The following is a 21,865-nucleotide window of genomic DNA, read 5'->3' on the forward strand; positions in this document are numbered from 1 at the left end:
CGCACCATCCTGAACGCAAGAACGTGCCTACTGGTTTCGGAGGGCCCCTGCTCTGCAGCGAGCACTGCTTGGCAAGGATGGTGAGCTTAAACCCCAGCAAACCAGTTGTCTGAGAGCGCCAGAGCCGGAGCAGAAACCAAGCTGGCCATAAGCAGAGCTGGCTCCACAGCGACTGTTTGATTAAAGCTATTTTTGGAATCGAAACTCATGGCTGGGAAGGGAAGCAGAAAGCAGATAAATTAGCCATTAAAAAGCGGTGCGGCCGCATTGCTGAGCCCGATCAGCCATTTCAGACGGTGAGTAACAGAGGACACGATAAATCCGTCTTTGTTCTTCTGCTCTCTCGCTGCGCGTGATCGGGAGATAAGACTCTAGCGAGGGTTCATTTCGCTGGCGAAACAAGGAGTTATTCATTAACCCGCTTGGCTAAATAAAGCCCTGATAAGGGCAGAGCATCTGGTAGCGGGCAAGCCCAGGTGCAGTGGGGCTCGAAGGCAGCCGTGGCCGTGGGGCAGACAGGCATGTCCATGTCCTGTGCCGGGGCGACCGAGTCACCCGTGGTCACACATACCTGGGATGCCACCATGCTTTTGGGCACAGACAAAACTCCATTTTAGCAGCCCCCTTTTTGCACAGCAAAAGCAGGGATGTTGAGTAATGGCAGTGATGTGTTGACGGATGAAAGCATTGCTTTCTTTTAGCAGCTGGAGATGCGACATGAGTATTAACAGTGAGAAAGGTAGATGAATATGGATTTTTCAGTTTTGTTGTCAAATCCAAAAACAGGGGGAAAATGAGTAAACCCAAGCATTTTCTTCAAAAGGAAAAGAAATGCTCTTTTTTTATTATATAATTCTGGTTTAAAAAATCCTTTCCTAAAATTTAGGTCAGTTTTTAAACAACAAAACTTGTTTCAAAACAAGAAGTCAAAATATTTTGTTTTGGTGATGTTGAAACAAAATGTCTCTGTATCTCCAAACCATTTCTTTTGACATATCAAAATGAAACATTTGTACACTTTCTAATTTTTTTCACAAATACCATTGGTTCCTGCATTTTTCAGTGAACTTATCCATTTGAAAAATGTCACTCAACTCTAAAAATTACCATACATATAAAGCTACCTCTGTTACCACATTATGTCTCATGCAAACGTGCCAAATATGAATTCCTCACAGGGAGCTGGTTAGACTTCAAAGCTGACCGATAAAGCCTGAGAAGGCATAATGCCAATTAAAAGGGTCAAAATGTTAGTAAACTTCCCTTCAACCCACACCAAGGTCCCACTCTGCAGGTCAATGCTCTGAGCCAGAATCAGGTGGGTCATCTCTCTGTCTTTGAAGAGCGCACATGTGGAGGGTCAAACCATAGCTCATACCCCCCATGCATGTGTTCAGATTAGTGCTTTAAGTCTTGTTAAAACAGCCTACCTAAATCAAGGCTTCCTGGGAAATGCATTTTATGGATCATCTTAGGGACCCTGTTAAACTGCAGGTCTCTGCAGGTATCTAAGGAAGCTCTTTGCTGGCTTCTTGCAAGTAGATTGTGTGGGATCTAGCCGTAAAATCATGCACACGCATGAAAGTCTGGCCGTCCTCCAGAGCCGGAAGATATGCGTAACGAACGATGAGAGCGAAACATCCCTCTACACTGCCCTGAGGAAAAGAGCAGCCCAGAAAGGCTGGTAGGTAGCTGCAATGCTTGGTGTGACTCTCGTTTTCTCACTTGTCTTCAGAAAGCATCTTCTAGGCTTCTTTTGGGGGTCTGATCATCTCAGCTCCCTGGTTAAATGTTATTAGACTGGAGATGTTGCATGATTTTGATGCTTCTGTTCCTGGTATCTGGGTGGGTGAGAGAAGTCCAGGTCCTTCTGGGGTGGTCGGGTTTTATGGAGAGTGGCAGCCAGCGAGGCATCAAACGCTCCTCAGCACAGCACCACGGTGTATTCTTCTGAGGCTGCTGTCGGCACACACCAGAGTTTCGTTAGCTCATGGTGATTTAAATATAAACCCCCTCTTTGTCACTAATCACTCCATTCAGGGATGGAAAGTCCACAGAGCCAAAAATATGCCCAGTTAGTCAGCAGGTTTGTGAATATTTTGAGATATTGGAGGTCATAAGTCAGTTTGCCGGCATTATCTTGATTATCCTATGGAAGTCTTTACTCAAAAATAGTCTCCAAAAATGCAAGTTTAGCAAAACTTGGAGCTGAAATCATTGGAAAACATTAAACGTACTCACCAAGCTAAAATCACATGAGGGTAGTTACTGTGTAATAGGCAGATGCTTTTAACTACCCTTTATGTTTTGGTGCTTACTCTCATCCAGGAGCAATAATATAGATGAAAGGTTAGAATGAAAAATAATAACTTCCTAAAATCATAATGCCAAATTTTAGTTTTTATATTCAGGTCTATCAGCTGCATATGTGCATTTAGGTTTTTTTTAAACTAATCACACATGAAAACAATCTGCAGGGGTTGCTGGTGTCCCAGGGCAGCTGGCAAGTGTGGCATACGGAGTGATTTTTTCAGGGACCCGTTTCTCAAGGGCATTTTCTCAGTCGTCCTTAGCGGTCAGGGATGCGGGAGATGCCTGGGCTGGGAGCACAGCTTCCTTGCGCTCTCTGTGCAATGTGTCTCCTGGTTGTGAAAGGCACCAAAAGGATCCACCAACACTCCTTCTCTGCCAGCACACACAGGCACACACACACACACACACAAAATTTGTATACCTTCGTCTCTGTTCGCTGTGCTCTGTTACAGTGATTTATGTGCTGTCTGTCATCTGGAGCACTGGGGGAACACAAGAAAAGGAAGACCAATAAGCAAATAATAATCAGCAGAGATAACACAGAAATGAGTCCACAAGTGCCACCCTCAAGCAGGCAGCAGTATTAAGCTCCCAAGGAAAAGGGCCTGGGGAGGCTTTCAGGTCTCCAGGAGAAGGGTGAAAGAGGGAGGCATTGGTAAGGTGTTAAATCCCATGGAGGAGTGGTCCAGCACTATGATTTTTGAAGGACGTGGGCAACACCAGAACAGGTTGGCTGTGGACAAGGAAAAAGAAATCTCATATTGGAAATAGGAAAAGGAGACCTCCTCTTAGGGTGGTAAAGAGGGGAAACCCTGGAAGACGGGTGGTGGCAGGGAGCAAGGCTGGATTTGGGCTGCGATGCTGAACATGGTGGGAGAATTGTATCCCCCTGCCCAACCAGGCAGGTAAAGCAGGTGTTGTGTGTGCCACAAAGCCAATGAGGCCAAAAGATTTTCTTCCTTTTTACCCATGTGGCCATGCCTTTGATTGCTGTTTTGACACCTCAGGGCTCTTTGTCACGGTCAAAGTACAGCAGCATACTAGAGGCTTCGCCAGGGCTGCAGGAATGTAACGTGCCCAGGTATGTGATGATAGTCCTGTGTGGAGTCAGATGGGCTCAGGAAAGAGCGTGGGGGTGGAAAGGACATCAGAGGTGCACCATCGTCCTTATCCATGCAAAAGGTTGTGTGACGGTACCACCGGCAAACAGCAGCAACGCGCCGGCCCCGAGGCCACGGCACCCACCCAGCAGCAGCAGCCGCAGGGTCTGCGTGACCGAACATGGACCTCTTCCTCGGCCCTCAGCATCCCTACGTGATTAAAAAAGAAGTGGGGCCCTTTTAGAGGTTAGTGGATGGTAAATTATTCCCTTCATTTGTTATTCGTGATGAATAATGAATTATTCTCATAACATTTACTATGCTGTTCATTTATTATACAGGACAGGGGAATGTTTAGAAGCTAATTATTGCTAGGAAGGCTCTACACTTGCAAAATATGTGACTTTTGCATATTTGTTATATCAGTGCTTTAAGTGGGGGAAGGGCTGTTTGTCTGTTTTAGCACATTTCTGTCCTTCCAACACCCAGCCTTACCATCTGCCCATAAGCAGGACAGACATCTTCCTCACCATCAGCAGCCAAGCTGCTCCGTCCCCTTTGCAGGAGGAGCCCCTGGAGTAGGTCTGGAACATAAATTGTCACGTCTCCTTACATTGAGCAGTAAGGAGGAGCAGTGTTTTGCTGGCTGGTGGGGCAGAGGTCCACACCATGCATCTCCATGACTGCTGTACATCTCCCATCACTCTTTCAAGAGGCTACCACTGCTGCCAAGACTTCAGCAGCCACGGCCAGGGACAAATCCTGCGCTTCATTGCCATGTCAGCAATGAGCCAGGGGCTGCAAATGTCCATCGCCTGGGAAATACCCAGAGCAGCAAGCAATGGCAGCCAGGAGGAGACAGCCTCCTGAACAGGGAGAGGTTGGGGGATTGTTTATTATTCTAGTAAGTATTATATTAGGAGACTAAGTGAGTAATATCCTTAACAGTGGTCTACCAACAGCTGTAAATTGTCAGTTATAGCTGTCAAAACTAACTGTGCTGTGCTGCTGCTTACCAACAGATTTATCCTGACCATTTATAGTTGATAAATAATTTATGAATTATTTTGAAAAATGCTTTAAGGAGACTCAAACCTCCTGCCCAGCTCTGTTCCCATGTCACGGCCAGCTGTGTCCATGTCCTGCCCATGAACGAATGAGCCGTGGTCCTGTATTTCCCCGAGTGTCCCGCTACGAGAAGCCAAGCTGTGAGAAAGGTTGCTGTGTGCCTGTAGCTTAGCCCTAGTTGTTGCTCCCAGCTTGAAAAGGAACATCGTGGACCCAAGCCAGGCTGCCGCTGCCTGGTGAGGCTCTCTCCTTTCTGAGTCCTATGTGATAGCTTGGGGGTCCAACCCACAGCTGGTGAAAGCTGGCGGAGATACCATTGACCTTGATGGAGTAATATAGGTTTACAGCAGGAGATGAGCTAGTTCTGTGCTTTCTAATATCCTTCTCATCTACATTATGTGCCTAATATCAGTGTCCTCTTGTGGCCTCCAGTGATACCCTTACATATCTCTGGATAACCGTTACCAGAGCTAAGCCAGTGAGAGGTTTATAAACCCACGGGGAGAGATAGTTCAATGCCATGTTTCTGAATAATTGATTATCACACTCTTCAGTGTAAAACTGATCTTCAGTGATACCCTTTTGGCTGTGCCTCATCATCCCTTTTTGTTTTATTTTGATTCCCCAGCAGAAATCTCTCCCCACCAGCCACCTTTGTAACCTGGTAAGAGCATTGTGAGCTCCCAGTAAATGATCTTTTATTTTATTTTTCATCCTTGTAGTGGTAAATTATTGTCAGCACAGAGACGATGCAGGTGACTAACCTCACAAAATGTAGTAAATGATTAATAAAATCTCAACTAACAATAGCTCCATGAGCAGATCATAACTCGCCACTCTTGAGCAGACCACATGCCTTTAGATGACACTGCCTGCTTGCTCTGTGCGGGAGATTCTCTTAGCCATGAGTCAACAGAGAAATGTCAACCTAGGGACAGCTCACGAGCATTGACAAGACGTACCTCAGACTTTGATTTTCAGCCGTAAGGAACACCCGCTGCGCTGAGTGATTTCAGCACGAGCCGGGGTCCCGCAGGCAGGTGCTGTGCCGCAGTCCCACCCAGGGCTGGGGCGCTGACTTGGTGAGCACACGGCCACGGACGAGCACGTGCTTCCACACCTGGGCAGGGGGACATGTGTGAGCATGGAGGGATGCTCACACCTGTGGGTGACGGAGGGATGTTCTGCTAAACTGCAGCTGTTATCCCAGACACCCAGTACAACTGCTCCAGTAAATCCCCAATGTTTTTTCTTTTTCTTTTTAAACAGGGAAAATTACTCTTGGTAAGGTTAAATTAGCCACTACAGGTGGAAGAGCTGCTAGGCTGAAGCATGATCTCAGCATATTTCAGAGAGGATGAGGTTTTAACATGCAGTGACAAAAGCGGTCTCCTCTTCCTCAGATGTTTCTGCAGCAGAACGATTGTCCGGTGGGCACTCAAGCGCTAAACGGGAGCAGACATCCCCCTTCGGAAATGCCTTGCCTGGATCCTTGCCTGCCCTTCCCAGCGGGAAGCTGCCCGAAGGCTGGACCACCAGCCAGCAGGACTGGGAAAGGTGCACACAGGTAGATGCTTTCTGTCCATATTTAGTTTTATAGGACCTACAAAACACGGTGCTACACAGGCTGTACTTCAGCTGCATCCCCATCGGTTTGGCGTTTACCTCCATAGACACAGTATTCTTGCAGCACACAAAAAAAATGCCTTTCTTGATGCAACTGTTTATTCCCTGAAGGCACCATATGGGACAGAAACCTCAGAGAAAGGGAAACAAACTGTACTTTTCCATGCGACTCCAATTATTAATATTCCAGTATTGGCCGAGCACTTGTAGAGCTGTAATGAGAACATCCTCTTATGCGCCATTTCCAGAATTTATGCACAACAAGCAATACATAAATATCAATTAATGAAGCAACTATAGAAAAATTAATTAAAACATGAGAGGATAGAAGCCTCTGTTCAGCCCCCTAAAAAGGAAAGACATGTTCACAAACCCCTCCCTCCTTCTCAGAAGAAAGCTCTCAATTCCAGAGGAAGGAAACCATTAATTTTTTTTAATTGCACAATACTTTTAAATTAATTTCCATAAGCACCACAAACAGCAAATGGGGGAGGGAAAATCAAAGATTTCACAATTAAATTAGTACTTGGGAGCTGTCTCTTGCCTGTTGGTTACGATCCAAACTCCCTATATCCCGTAACTTGACTGTGGTGACAGACGTGCAGACAGCAAGCGGCAGCCTGGCTGTAGTCCTCCATGAAGTCCATGATGTCATGGCTTTACTAATGGCACCTAAACCTATAAATCCACAGCTATAACCACTAACACTTTAATTAGCCTAAATTAAAATTAAACACTGTAAAAGAAGACAACTGAAGGTGAAATCCAGGCACGCATGGAGAGGTTGCATTTTTTTTCTGCCCGGTGTTTCAGCCACAATCTGGACAGGGTTTGCCAGCAGAAGGTGGCAAGCAGAGTTGGCCCCGTCTCCAGCGCAGCCACAGGAGCCTCTCCATCGACCGTCCCGAGACGGAGCTCATCCTGCTGGAAGGAAACGAGGAACAAAGCAGGGAAATGGGCAAGGAGCAGCTCATGGGCTGGCCAGGCGGAGAGCCATGGACCATGCTTGGCAGCCAGCATGGGCAGGCTGGAAAACCTCCTGCAACCTGCTCTCCCTCCCCACACCCCTCCCGAGATGACATCTGCAACTCTATTTTCCTTTTTTCTGTGTGCCACGGTGATCATCCCTTTGGGTTCCCGAAGAGGCACGAGTTGTCCTGGTGCTAAGGAGCTGACAGCCACAGTCACAGCCAGGCACTGGACTTCAAGACCATCGATTGCAAACTGCAAACCACTCTGATCCTGTTTTTCCTCAGACTTTTCCAGCTGAGAGCCAGGGATGCCTGTTCACTTTCAGTGGAGAAAAAGTGGATCAGCGTGACTGCCTTTTATAGAAAAATAAATGGAAAATAGGACAACTCAATGACGCTTTTCCTGCTTTTCCAAGATGTGCATGAGACCTGCAAGCACAGAGGGGATGACCACACTAACACTAGGATAAATAAAAGCCACACTGTCCTCTGCACAGTTGTATACATCTAAATGATTGAAATACTAAATCTTGGGGGCTTAGGGTGCTCCAAGTGACCAATTTAGTGGAAGACCTCTCCAGCGCCTCCCGAGCATCCCCCACCCCCCCCAGTGACCATTACAGCAGTGTTTGCTGTGCACCACAGTGCCCTACAGAAATGCTAGTTCATGGACACATGGCTTATCGGTTACATTACAAAAACATCAGCTCTAACACTACGCGCTTACTTACCGCCTTTTATCTGAGGGACTGAAAACATTGGACCCTCATTAACAGTAGCAACCGTAACGATAATATTTTATTTCGCTGGCACCCAGTGCTGAGCGTCCTGAGTGTTTTTCTTCAGGCAGCACCCTATTGACTTTGCGTGCGGCTGGAGGTTTGCCCAGCTTGGCACCGAAAATCGGTTTGAGCCAGCACTTCAGGAATTGATCAACGCTGCTTTCATCCCAGGAGTTCAAGGTGCTTAGCGAACGACTGAACTTCATTTGACCTACAAAATACAGTATGTTTTACTGCATCTACCTCAGAGACTGGTGAACGGATGCAGATTTGCTAAAAATCACTGCACACGTGAGCCCGGGTGTCAGGAAAGAGCTGCCGAAGGCACCGACCTCCAGACCATGCCTCGTCCCCAGCCATCCCCTCCTGCCCTGCCCAGGCAAAGGCCACTGCTGCCTTCCTAACACTTTCCCTCCTCGGCTAGGAGTTGCTCTCAGATTTGCCTTCTACAGTTATTATTTAACATCAAAACCACTATCCATTAACCACTAATGGGTAGAAATAATAATATTTTGCATGGGCCTGGGGTTTCCTCCTCGAAGCTCTTTACAAACAGTATGAAACCAATTCTCACAGTGAGGTGGGCAGGTCAGTACCTACATTAATGTATATGTATTCCCGCAAATGGCTGGGGATGATGTTCAGGATTTACAACAGTACAACCGAGAACTCCGTCAAGACCTGGGGACGGCAGCGGTTGGGTCACGACCAGAGCTCAGGGTTACCAGAGTCCCCAGCTGCGGCAGGGCGAACCCAGCCTGCGGCTTTCTTACGCCCAGACCACGTCATTTTGCTCTTTTCCCTTCTTTCCGTCCCTGTCAGAGGTACTTAGAGCTGTGCTGATAGCAGCTGGTTCATCAATCCCCTCCCTGCTGGCAAGGAGCAGCTGTGCCTGGGGCCGTGGCCGAGCATCCCAGTGGTGGTCAGCCGCGGTGAGCACCGCCACGGCTCTGCCTCCACCAGGGACCTCAACGCCTTCGCTGCCTGCAACCCTGCCTGGCGTCAGCTCACGCGCCGGGACGAAGCAGGGCGTAGAGCCTGTTTCCTCATTTAACAGAACTTGTTAATTTTTCTCATTTATAACCTGCAGCATTATCAGCAGCAAATTACCGCTATCGATAACTCATTAGCAAATAAAATGAAAGACAATGCCGCTGACATCTGTATGAAGCCATGTCTGAGTGGCTCTGGCTCCTGCTTATTGGGCTTTTAGTATTCATTAAGGCCGGTAAACGGTATGTGCTTAAAATGCTGATCTACGCAGCATGTGTTGAACTCTCAATCTGCATTAGCTGAGACAGCGGCTTGTACCAACTCTGCTGCCTAACTAACTTGATTTATCATAGTTTCCTAAGCTCTGTTTATGAGGCTGTTTTGTTTGTAACGACTTAATATTTTTTTCACGTGGGAGAATTTATCAACATCTGTGCATCACATTGCATCGGGCGTCCGGGTGGCCTTGATTGTACTTGTAATGCCAGAGCAGAGCTGGGGTGGAGAGTTGCTCTGCCGGGAACCCTGTGACTGCTTTCCAAATGACAGCTAATTTAAAAGGTTGTGCTTCCTCTGGCCGTTAGTCTCGATAGAAGGAAAAACACATTATCATTTCCTCTCCTGTCCTTTCTCCGTCTCGTTGAGAAAAAGGAGCGCAGGCAGCGGGAAAGGCAGTTGAGCTGGGGAACTCCCTTCCATGGGCTGCCAGCCAGGTCAAGCGGCAGATTAAAAAATGGATTGGACATCAGTACTGATAAAAAATGATATTTGTGCGTGCCACTAGGCACTGAGCACGCAGGATACTATTCTGACACTGACTGTGCCCTCTCCAGCCAATTTGACCCTGACCAGATAAGACTCTCTGTGCTGTTCTGGCTCCTCTTATCTCTTAAGGCTGCAGCCCCATCACATCAAGGGTACGCAGAAACTGTTCCTTAGCACGTGTACCCACAACATTTTCACCTGGTGCCCTCAAAACCTGGCTCACAGTCTCCCAAAAGCATGACCTCAGAGACACTTTGTGCAAGGCATATTGCTATTATGCAAAGACCGGCCATCTTATAGAGGCTTAATGATATAATCAAGTGTCTTCCAGTGGCCTTGGGATCCTTTCTGGCTTCTCTTTTGCAAACTGAGGCAGCTCCCTGAGAAGGAATTCCCTTACAGAGAAAACGTCTCTATGCATTTATGGCTTTGGGGGTTTTTAAAGTCAGGAAAAAAAAAGCTAAATATTAAAACATCAGAAGCTTTCTCTGATAGGGGATTACATCCAGCTTTACTAGAAATATGTGTGGTTTCCTACTTATCTGCCTCCAAGGGTGGAAGACAGACATCAATGTCTCCAGAGAGGCTGGGATGGAAACATCAGATAACCTAATTGTGAAACACTTTGGGCTTAGAGCACACAAGGCTCTTCTGGGTCTTGCTGATGGCATTGGGAGCTTATGTCAGTGGCAGATATGAACCCAAACCACTGGGCTCCCCACAACGCCTGCCTCGAAAAACCTTCAAGGTGGTGGCACCTTTTCAGGCCCCCGCGCTGCCTGGCTCCTCGGCTAGTTTAACCCTGCAGCAGGAGAGCTCCTTCTGTCTGAGCTGTATCCTCGCTCCTTAGCAAACATGTCCCCCTTCCCATGTGAGAGGGAGTTTCCAGTGCCGTCAGCTAGCCTCATGGCTATTTTGCAATAGCAGTATGTGAGAACAAAGGCTCCAAGTTCCTGAAATAAATGTAGGGTTTTTTTTCACAACGATTAGAGTATTTCTGTGGAGGAAATGCTCCTCCCTGCACTGTCTATAGCTTTGCATGCCTTGAAGGCTGCCTTTGGAAAGTCCATATGTATTTCATACCATTAAACATTTGGATCAAGATTTTGATCCACAACATAATGCCACTATTATTATTGTTTTTATTACTGTTATCTGTTTCCATGTGCATTTGGGGGACTTCAGTTCTTAAAAAGAAAGATCAGTGTGTGGCCCTGTTATAAGGTCACACCTTGGAAAAAATGAAGGGTGACACATGCACAATACCAGAGAAATCCTTGACATATTCCTTTTAAAGGTGATACCAACAACAATATTTAGTATGAGCAATTTCTGTTTGGAACAGACAGCAAAAGTTTCCCTATTTTCAAGCAGAATAATAGCTCTGCTTTTTGTCTGTTCTCAGTAATTTAGACTAAATGAAATATGGTGCATGGGTAACACAGGTACTTTTTCACCATTAGGAAAATTACCAGTTATTGGGAAATTTCTTTGGCTGGACCATAGACAAAAATCAAGGAAGATGACTATTCTTCTGACTTGGAAAAAATAAATATTTGATGCTGCTATTCAGAAGCTGACTGACCCACATGAAAAAGCCACCTTTGAGCTGCACAGGGCATCGGTAAGGGGAATAGAGACCCAAGGTGCTGCTCATCCAATTTCAGATCTCTTCATGCATCAGATCAGTGTCACAGCAATGGGTAGCAGTAGTCCTCTTGTAAACACACTTTACTAGGTCACACAGCACATTTGTTTCCAATTTACTTATTCCTGGAATTTGGCATATAACTTCTTATCCACAGCGTCTGCGGAAAGTTTTATTAGAAGGGGAAAAGCAGTGAATAAGAGTCACCAGTCCTGGATTTGATTCCTGGCTTGGCCACTAACGCAGGCCGTCATTATGCAAACAGCCACTTGGTTATCTGGCTTCATGCACAAAGACTTGCAGGGCTGGGGCAATAATACAGGACTTTGGGGGAACATCTCTCTGTCTCTCCATTTACCCACATATAAGATATCTCCAAGAATACTTCTCTCCCAAGGTTGAGCTGACATTTATGGGTTTGCTTGGAAATCTTGGAGGGGAAGTGTTATTAAAGCACAGAGAATGATTATTAACTGATGGAAAGGTATTTTAATGAAATATGTTGGCAAGCTTCCCTTCACTGTACAGTGCCAGTGTTAAATAGGCTGCTTGAAGAGCTGCATATCTTCGCTTTGAGTGACTGGCTGAGAAATACTCAGAGCTGCTTCCCCCAGCGCATTTGTTGCTACGTCGTTCTTGTTTCTTGCTATCCCCTCAATAAATTCACTGTCAGCTCAAAAGCTGAAGGAATCCGTAGCTGTAACATGTAATCCTCACTCGAGTTTCTCACCGTTGGGAAGCATTTCTCTGGTGGTCCAAATGACACGTACTCCCCTTACATGACCAGCCCCAAAAGCTCAGCCAGCTCTGTGTCCCAAAAGCTCTCACTGGTCCCAACTGCTCCATGGCATCTGCACTTTGGCTTAGCCCATGCAGGATAAATGGTGAAGGGATGCAAAGGGAATCAGAAGAGATGCAGAGACGTGATTTTGGGGGGGATGAATTTCTTAGGAAGCATCGGTGGTGCTGGTGGCATGAAGCTAAGCTGGGGTCTGACACCATCACTGTAGTGCGGGGTGATCCCTCACCCACCCAGTCCCCGGGCATGGTCCCTCTTTGTGAGGTTTGGGTTTGTTTCACTTGTGTGAAGTTGTTTTTCAGCTGCGGAAAGCACAAGGAAGCAGTGGTCATTTGTGAAGGTTGACGAGCAGACTTGCAGCAAGCAGTCAAGCTTTCCCCAGCCCTTGGAGCAGCTGTGCTGGAGATGGGAAACTGCTGCAAGTTCTCTTGCAACTGGTGAGCACGTTACTAGATACCATTTCCTTGCGAATTACCTTTTTTTGCTGGAACTGGACGTAAATGTGCTCTGTTGAGAGGACCATTCCCCCGAGCTGTCCTCATCCAGAGGCAATATGTCCTCTAAGCCAACGACCGCTGTAGACTGAGAAGGCCTCCATGCAACCCACCCAAATATTCCTGTATCACAGTCACGTCCTCAGCATCAGCAGGGGTAGCAGCTGTTTTTCTTCAGACAGTTTTTTCCCCTAGGTCTGTAGAAAGAGGTGACTTTGGAGGAATCTCCCAATTCCTCATCCTGAGAGCTTTGGGTTAGCCATAAACTCTGGATACAGGCTGGTATCTTCTTTGCTTACACCAGTCCTGCTGTGTGCCATGGAGAACTGAGAACCAGAATTTTGTTTTGTGGCCATCTCTAGCTGTTATCACATCTCCTGGCATGGAAATAGGTTGGTAAGTCCTCCTGCGTTCATTGAGCCCCTGCTAGGGTGCAATATGAGTGGGAAACCAAAACAAACCCCAAAACCCCTGCAAGCGGAGATCGTTGCAGAAAGTTTGACTTCTGCAACCCAGTGCTACCTTCGAGGAACGCAGTGAAAGCCAGCCAAAGACACCATCTGTTTGTGGTGGAATGTGTAAATTTATATCTATTTCTGAATTCTTGAGTTATGAAACTGGAAATGTCTCAGCTGCAGTGTGCATAGTACATGAAACAGCATGGAGATCCACTCTGTGTTTGATCCCAGGACACGTGGAGCGCCTACTCATATTGAAACTAAATGAGGCAAGACCGTAGCAGCCAGCAGGAACCATTGCAAAACTTCTGTGTCTCCTGGGGCCTCTGCAAAGCTCTTTCAGAGAACTCACCAGGGCTTGCCATGGAAAAGGAACAACTACTTGAGGAGTTGATGAGCCAGTTTCTCAGACTATGTATCAGGCATTTCCAGTGCCTTTTCCCCCCAAATCAGCTAGCTTTCTGATTATGAATCACTCAAATTTGCATCAGCCAGAAGTCTGACTGTACGGTCCTAAATTTCAGTTCTTCTGTTCTCTCACCTCTTCTCCTTCTCTCAATGCCTGTTCCTCAAAGAGAGGGTGACTTTTTCACCTCCAACCTCCTTAAAATGTTTTGGAGGGATGCTCATATCTTTAGGCAGAAAGGCCATCCATCATCAAAGGCTAGCAGCCCAGATGGCACAGTGAGTCAGAAGCTTTGCAGATTCTTCTGGGCAGCCCAGAGGTGGGTCCTGTCTACTGACCATGGGCTGGAATCCCCTGCTTTGGAGACCAGCACTTCAAGTTAACATGGGCCCTTGATCTAATAACTCCCAGCCTCTGGTATTAGTGTATATCAGCCTAGTGACCGCTATGTCTATTTAAACTGGTCATTCTTCAGGGCAGGAATTATATTTGTGTTTCTAGCCCAGAGAGGCCTGAATCCTTGTTGAATTTTCAGTGTGCTTCTGTACAACAACCAGTGGGGAAAGAAAGGGAACAGCCATTGAAGTCTGGACCATTTCCGTAAACTGTTACAGAAATGCTAAATAACATTGGCACAGACTGATTATGATGCTTTTTGCGAGTGTGAATATCCTTAGACTTTGGTGGTCAAGGGGAATATTTTCTTACCCATGTTCTAGCCTATTAGACAGGTTGGGTATTAGAGAGCTCTGTCTTTCTGATATAACTACCCTGCTCATTTGTCTCACAAATACATTGCACCCCCCTTGATTAAAGTTGCATAGAGCCTTCAGCTGTGTCAATGGTGTAATTTGCATTTTACTTGGCTTACAAGCCTTGAGGCTTTGTCTTATGTTATATAGGATATGCTATACAACAATTAGCCTGGAACCAAGACAACATGCATTTGCATGGTAATGAGCTATTTTCTTCTTGCAGAGCCTGACTCGTGTTGAAAGGATTGTATCCCAGTCATCTTCCAGTCATTTAGCATGATTCTTGCATGTATTTTTCAAAAGGTTTTGGCCAGCCACACTGCTTTGGGATGGCACGAATATGGCTGCTAGGGCTATTTGCTACCAGTCCTCAAGCTGGCAGGGCCGACTGCGAATAATGTGGAACAGGTGAAGAATCAGTTGGGTCCTTTAATTATTGTTCTATAATTGCCTAAAATTAGGCTTTTGAACTGTTATCAATTTTTTTAAAAATAGATTATTTTACATTTTTGAGGCATTAGCTGGATGCCATGAAACACTTTCAGCACCCTCAGCGTATTCTTGCTGTCTTCTGATTTCACAGGGTTTGGGCTCTTTATTAATCCTGCCCCTTGGATAATTACAGCTCTCCTCCTCTACAATCACTTCTGATCGTATTATAATTTCTTTTAATCTTCATATGAAATTTCCTTAGATTCAGGATCCAGAATGAATTTGAGTATTATTGATCAAAATAATGTGCCACATCTTAAAAGCCCTTACCACATGGCGTATATCCTTGCAGCTCATTACAGCAGAATCACTTTGAAATGCAGTGTTGTCCCCTTCCCTGTAATGGGAAGAAATGATCTAGTCTTGATTATACTATTGTTCCCCCTTTCAGTGTAGGATTAACATCAATCAGCTGGACAGCTTGATTGATTTTCTAATTAATAAGGCATTTGTATCAGCTTGCATAACCACACAAAGCTTAATGGGTTCCCTACTGTATCTGAAAACTGATTTTGTGTGTGTGAATTTACTCCTGCACTTGGAATCTTTTTAACTAGTGGTAAGGCTACTCAAAGCATCCTTCACGTAGAGTTCTCCAGTGTAGTAAATGCTTTAAAGCATGTTTCACCAACCACCACAACCCGATTTAAAAGCTTATTTTGAATGATGACTTTTGTCCCAAGACTGAAAAAAATTAAGAGGTGTGGGAAGAGAAGAATTAATGCCCTTCAAGGAGAGCTCAAAATACAGTGGTTGGCACAGCGTTGCCCAGTGGGAGCCTGACCAGGCTGGTGTGTGGGTTAGGGTAGTCCTGGGGCTGCTCTAGCTTACACCTCGCTACCCTTCGGTCAGCTTTGCATCGCTTGTTTGGTTTATGCTAAAACAGCCCTGGGCTATCAAAATGGTCCAACCAGCTTTACCCTGAGCTCTGGGAGCATCTGCATGCTCCCCCACAGGGCTGCGTGCCATCCTGTCTGCATGTCAGTGGCAGCCGTGCCCTCGAAGAAACGCTAGAGCATAGAGACGTCCCAGCCCTCCTGGCTCTCTTAAACGTCAGAGATAGGGGCTGGAGAAGAGAAAGGGCAATTAATAACCTCAACTCTGCCCCGTGCCAGGAAAACCTGACTCCAGCTACTGCAGACACAAGACTGAAGGGTCATGGTGTGACCTGGCAGTGATGAGGAACTGGGGCATGTCCTCGGTGAATAAGTAAGCAGAAAACCTGGAGGAGAGATGTCCCACTTCGAGCTCCTCTTCTGGGTTACGGCAGCTAATTGCTGCAACAGCATAAATGATTTACGTGCGTGTGGCTGGCACAGGGTGAGAGAAGCCCCCACCTCCCCCTGCCTTTGAAGGGCTGTTTGCAGCCAGAGGCACGGCTGCATCTGCAGCAACCCGGAGTATGCTGCACGCTGGATTCAATTTCCCTGGGAAGACGGCGATGAACCCAAGCAAGAGCTGAGCAGAGAGGGTGTCCTGCGGGAGTCGCCTGCAAGAAAAACGCTGGCTCGAGAAATTGTGGTCTAATGCACCAGTTTCTTGCACATGTGACCTTCCCATACAGCCGGTCTCAGGGGAGCAAAACTGAAATCAGTGAGAAGAGCTGGCATCTCCTTCGCTTCAACTTCGATCTGGCTGCGCTGAGAAAATGGTTTAATTCCCATTTCGCATCATTGTGTCTTTCAACAAAAGGACAGAAACTGCGGGCTCTGCTCCTGTTATGAATCTCCCTTTGGCCGCATGGTCCCCAGGAGCAAAAAGATGAAACAAAGACTAAATCTTGCAGGCAAACCAAACAAAACGAGGTCAAACATGTTCCATGATTTTAATCTACCTTCTAAATTAAATACAGTGTGGATGGGAGCATGGTGCAGCTTCTTCACAGTCTTCTGCCCTGACTTATGCTTCTCCAGCCCCCTTGCACTAAATTATAAATATGACGGTGAAAGCTATACATCAGCGCAGATTTTGGCCCTTAGCCCTTACATGCTGTCTAGAGAATGAACAAGCTTCACAGCGTTAAAATAAATAGACTCACATGCAAGCCCAAGATGATTTAAATCAGCTCTCTGGTGCGAGAAGCAGCGGCCACCCACGTTGTAGTTACGGCATCTGGGACAGACAGTCGGGGATGGCAGCTCACAGGCTGAGGGGGACAGGGGGGCTCGCACCGCTCACAGCTGCAGGGAGAATGTGAATTTAAAGCTTTGGGGAAAAAAAGGCTCTGGGAATAACCCGCTACGTGAGTTGTGCAGGCTGCTACAGGCCACGATGTGCCACGGACAGGGCTGGGGGCATTCCTGGCCAGGTCAAGCTGATGCACTTTATTCCTTGAACGATATGGCTGAAATGGTGATACTGGCCTAAAAGGGTTGGTACTTCCAATAAAACGAGAACTCCACAACCCGGCTTTAAATGGTGCTAATCTAAAGCGATTTACTACACCTAACACAATGACATCTCATTCTCTATTGAGATATAATGAGACACATTTGGAGCTCCACGTCACACCAGCCCCGGCATTTCAGGCCAGTTTAGGCTCCTGGAGGACAGAGTGGTTTGCTGCTAAGGAAAACCCCAGTCTGCACCAGCACCTCCACACACCTCAGACCAGCAGCCAAGGTCAAAACCTCTCAAAGTCTTTTGTATAGCAACATCTCAATTCACCTGATACAAAAAGTTTTTTTTCTCTAGGCTGAGAAAAAAAAAAAAGAAAATTAATAAAAACGGTTGCTGGAGAAATCAGACGGTAACGAGGCTGGACAGGCTGAGTTCACGGAGCAATCCCTCAGGTCACCGCCCCTCAGCCGGGCAGCGGGACCTCCGTAGGGATGCTGTTGGCCAGCTGAGATTGCGCAATCACTTTAAAACTGCAGGGATGAGGTTTAAACTGAAATATTTGAGCCCTCCTTGATGAGATTAAAACCGCACACTGTTACAATGACTCAGCTGATGTGTAGTAAGGGAGGAGAAGATGAAGTGTGTGAGCTTTTGCCTCGTACCTCCATCGTGGGAGACTGGGACGAGCCCCAGGGCTGTGGGGACCTTTCCTCTCCTGGAGCCCCAGCTGAACAGGGAGGAGATTTGGGGGCTGGAAGTGCCCTGTTTGGCCGTGGCCGGGTGCCTCCCTGGCAGAGCAGCGAGCAGTGCTGGGTGCAGGACCTCCTGCCCTCCTTCGGATGCTAAAGGAAGATTTCTAGCTCTTGAATTAACCTTGGAGGTTTTCCCTGGTGCTGCTCAGCTTCCGAGGTCTGCCGAGGCCAACGGCTGCGGGCACGTGCAATCCCGACACACAGCTCTTCTACGGGAAGAGCAAAACCCCATCACCCGGGCAGGCTTCTGCTTCCTTGCCTTTCTCTTCACCTCTCAACCTCCTGACAGATGCCCATCGATTTTTATATCATGTATCACGATACACATATCTATCTTGGAGATGCTGAGATTGTAGCTGTGATCTTTGATTGGAACAACATGGGGTGTTGGAGCACCAAGTGCTAACAGCTCCTCTTGCAAGTTGCTAACTTGATTCTCATTTAGATTTTATATTTGTCCTATGTTTTATCCTTTTGGGGAATTTGTCATCCCTAGTTAATCTTGGATCATGTATTTTGTGCAACTGCCTTATTGATTGTTCTAAATGTGCAGTCATTTATTGTTTTACTTACTCCGTTGGCTGAATGGCATTTTGTTTTTTGAGACCAACTCATCCTTTGCTCATTGGTTCAAAATCACTGGAGTTACTCCACAAATTCACCGATTCATTATATCTTGTTAATAAAATGGGATAAAGCCATCTTTTATAAATAATTTTGTTTCATTTGGTTTCCCCAGAATAGAAAAGGAGATGAAATATTAACCAGGCTTTCCTAAGCAAGACCATCTGTATTTTCCAGTCTTTTTGGCTGAGTGGTGAGAAGTGACAGTCAGCAAGTCTCTGCTGCAAACTCAGCCTGGCCAGCCGGCAGAGTGGGAAGGGCTGGCACGGGGGATGCTCCAGCCGTGCCGCGGTGGTGAGACGTCCCGCTCCGTGCACTTGAAGCGGGACGGGATTATGCCCCCGTAGCAGAGCCTGTTCCAATCATTTCAGGAGACCTCAGGAAAGACCTGGTGAAAAGCAGATATCTCTGGTCCTTACCCACGAAGGCAGAGTTATGTCATTTGGATGTCCAGGTTGTCCAGCGCATCGCATATACTCAGTCTCTGAATTTCAGATATTTCACCTGCAAGTAAAAATACTACTTACTTCACTCAGCAGTTGCACCAATATTTTTTTATTTCATTTTTTCCTAAGGATGTTTGCTCTGTAATCACTTGAGCTGTGTCCCCGGCTGACAGCAGCTCTGCAGTGGCAGCCCCAGTGCTGGTGCAGCCACAGCACCTTGCAGAGTGAGGTTACAGTCTATGATACCTAACTTGAGGCTGGCAACAGATGAGAAGAGAGAGATGTTTTCATCTCACTAACTGAAAAAAAATCTCCCTTCTTATCTATAAATACACTTATCAAATTTCCACCTGTCCTCTCCGGTGTATCACACAGCCCATGCTATATTCCAGCTTCTGCCAGTGAAGATGCAGAAAATGTTATGATTCTTCATCATCTGTCCAGGAATAAAACCCTCCTGGGCTCAGGCAGTCTGGGGCTGTGTTGCGCCCGGGATGGCCAGAGCAGCCCCGCACCACTGCTGGTTTCGGTGATGTTACAGAGATCTCCGAACCCAGTTACCACCCTCTTCCCAATTCTTCCTTGTCGTTAGGGAAGCCGTTGCCTGTGAGAGAAAATCTACCCATAATATCTCTGACGACAACTGGTTTGGGAAAGCTACCGCACCTTGTAGTCGTGGCAGGACGTTCACACATCGAGACCTGATCTGAAGTCCATTAAAGCCAGTGGGGTTATTCCCATCGACCTCCGCAGGCTGTGGATCAGGAGGCTTTTTGATCTAGAGCATGCCTTCCCCCAGGAGTGGGATATTAGCTTTGAAATGTCTCCTTCTGTCTTTCAGAAAAAAAATCCCATCCTAAAAGGTGAAATTACTTAACTCGCTCTGTGTGTCAGCCCTTAAAAAAAAACCTGCATCTGGTTTTTTCACATGCAACCGGTCTCTGCAGAAACTACAGATTAACCAGGGTTAGACAAAACCCCATCTCCCAGCTGCAGAGCAGAAGTACATTCCCACCGCTAATGGAAGAATTAAGAACAGAAGTGCCTGAGTAGCTGCCTGCTTAAAATCTCTGGCTAAACCAGAGACCAGAGCAAATATTTTAACTTTCTTGCAGAAATGAAAAAAGGAAATAAAAATCTGAAAACATTTTGTTAAAGGCCAGTCCAAAGCAAAATATTTAGATACTTTAAAAATTATTTTTACTAATTAATTTCAACTGAATACTGGTACATTTGGTCTCAGTGGACCTGTCGCTGCAGCAGCTGAGAAGGGGGGAGCAGAAGTACCCCCAGCCCCACTTGCCCTGTGCTCTGGTGCTGCCCAGAACAAGAGCAGTTATTAAGACAGAGGAATGGTTTGCAGGTGGTATTAGATAATTTGGAAAGCACTTGGGAACTTGGAGTGAGTCACGCTGAACAAGGCGAGAGAATGGAGAATTTCAGGGCAGTTATTTGGCTTTTCAACACATCAGGCTCAAAATGAGCACTATTATTTTTAACATTATTCACTGATGTCATCGTAGCATCTGCTCGAAAGCTGGTGGGGTTTTAAACAACCTGCAAAAAAGACAAATATATTCAGGTGTGTAGCACACCAAGGCCTGGGGATGCACGGTTTGGTCACACGCTGCCGTGGCACGAGGGGGTTAACCGGTCTATGGCAATGATGCGCGATGCACGAGCATCCTCCGGCACAGCATGGGCAGTAAGTGTTCAGCTGCTATTCGGGAGGGAAGCCTGCACTTGCAGGAGGATGCAACGAGACTTGGGCTCTTATTTTCTCTTCAGTCGTACAGAGATGTGGCTCACCAGTCGTGCGTGGCGTCACCCAGCCATCCAGAGGAAGAGATGGGCAGAGGGAAGGGCTGCAGCATAAGTGCCTCCCGGTTCTTTCTCTCTTGGATCGCCTCCTCGTCTCACCCCTGAAATATTTCCGAGGAAGGTTTATCTTTCCTTAATCGCAGAATGTTGTGCAGTGTCTCTGTAATATTAAAATCTCTCCTGATTTTCTAGGGGTATTCTGTTAATTAGTAGGTTTCTCCTCCCAACTAGGCTGTAGATGGAAGGAGTACATACTAAACCGATTGCCCTACTTATGTAGCTACTCGGAGGAATGCTAAGATGGATTAACATGCATAGCAGAAGGCTTATGACCCTGGGAGACAGAAGAACCTGAAATAACCTTAATATCCTGTCAACTTGCATTACCGAACCTCAGTGAACAAGAAGAGCCTATTTAGTAGTTTGTCTTGGAGGAAAAAAATCATATCTTTTATCTGGCTTATTCCTCCCTCTTTTCAAATGGAAGTGTCATTTTTATCTCTCCTGACTTTATTTTTTACGAGGCATAATAAAGCTGCATCACTCCCCCCCACCTCCCCATCCTAAATAACGCCCCCCCCATGCACCGACTGGCTCAGCTCCCGAGAGGTGCCTTTGTCGTGCTGTTGTGCGATGAAAACCATCTGTACCCAGCCGGGCCGGGCAGAGGGAGCTGAGACGACCCCCCCGCTGCTGCGGTGGGACATCACGTCCACGCGTGACGCTGCCGATGTCACCCCCGGGCTCCGGCATGCTCCGTGCGCCTGCAGAGCCGGCGCTGGGCGGCACGGAGGCACGATGCTGCCCACGCTGGGCAGAAGGAAGGTGAGCTGCCTTAAAATTGTATAAATCCCCCTTTTAAATATTCTATTCTCCTTCACGAATTGCCATTGTGGATTTCAGAGCTGCCCCAACTGGAGCCCTGTCAGAGCTGTAAGCGCCCATAACACCCACACCGATGCCTGCTCCTTATGGCCACAAATGCTGTTTGAAGTCCAGACGTGATTTCACCCAAACCCCAGATATTTTGCTGTCCCCAACCTTCCCACACTCAGTTTCTGGTTCTCCTAAGTGTTTGATCCTGCTGGAGAGCTCGCTTGTCATCAGACCCCTCTTTTCAATGCACAGCTCAGCCCTTCCGAGACCCTACCATCGGATAAATAAATATTAAGAGTAATAATGCTCTTAATGGAATGTCCATCCCCACAGACG

The 21,865-nt window shown here is 46.8% G+C and overlaps 1 long non-coding RNA gene across 1 annotated transcript in view; it reads left to right on the forward strand.

Moving 5' to 3' along the window:
• The window catches only part of LOC138686905 (uncharacterized), an 80,013-nt gene that overhangs the window by 50,824 nt on the left and 7,324 nt on the right, over window positions 1-21,865 (forward strand). Inside the window, exon 4 of the long non-coding RNA XR_011326233.1 lies at window positions 5,885-21,478. This is a non-coding gene — a long non-coding RNA (uncharacterized lncRNA). The remainder of the gene's footprint in view (window positions 1-5,884; window positions 21,479-21,865) is intronic.

This window comes from Haliaeetus albicilla, chromosome 9, assembly GCF_947461875.1.
Source record: "Haliaeetus albicilla chromosome 9, bHalAlb1.1, whole genome shotgun sequence".
NCBI classification, from domain to species: Eukaryota; Metazoa; Chordata; class Aves; order Accipitriformes; family Accipitridae; genus Haliaeetus; species Haliaeetus albicilla.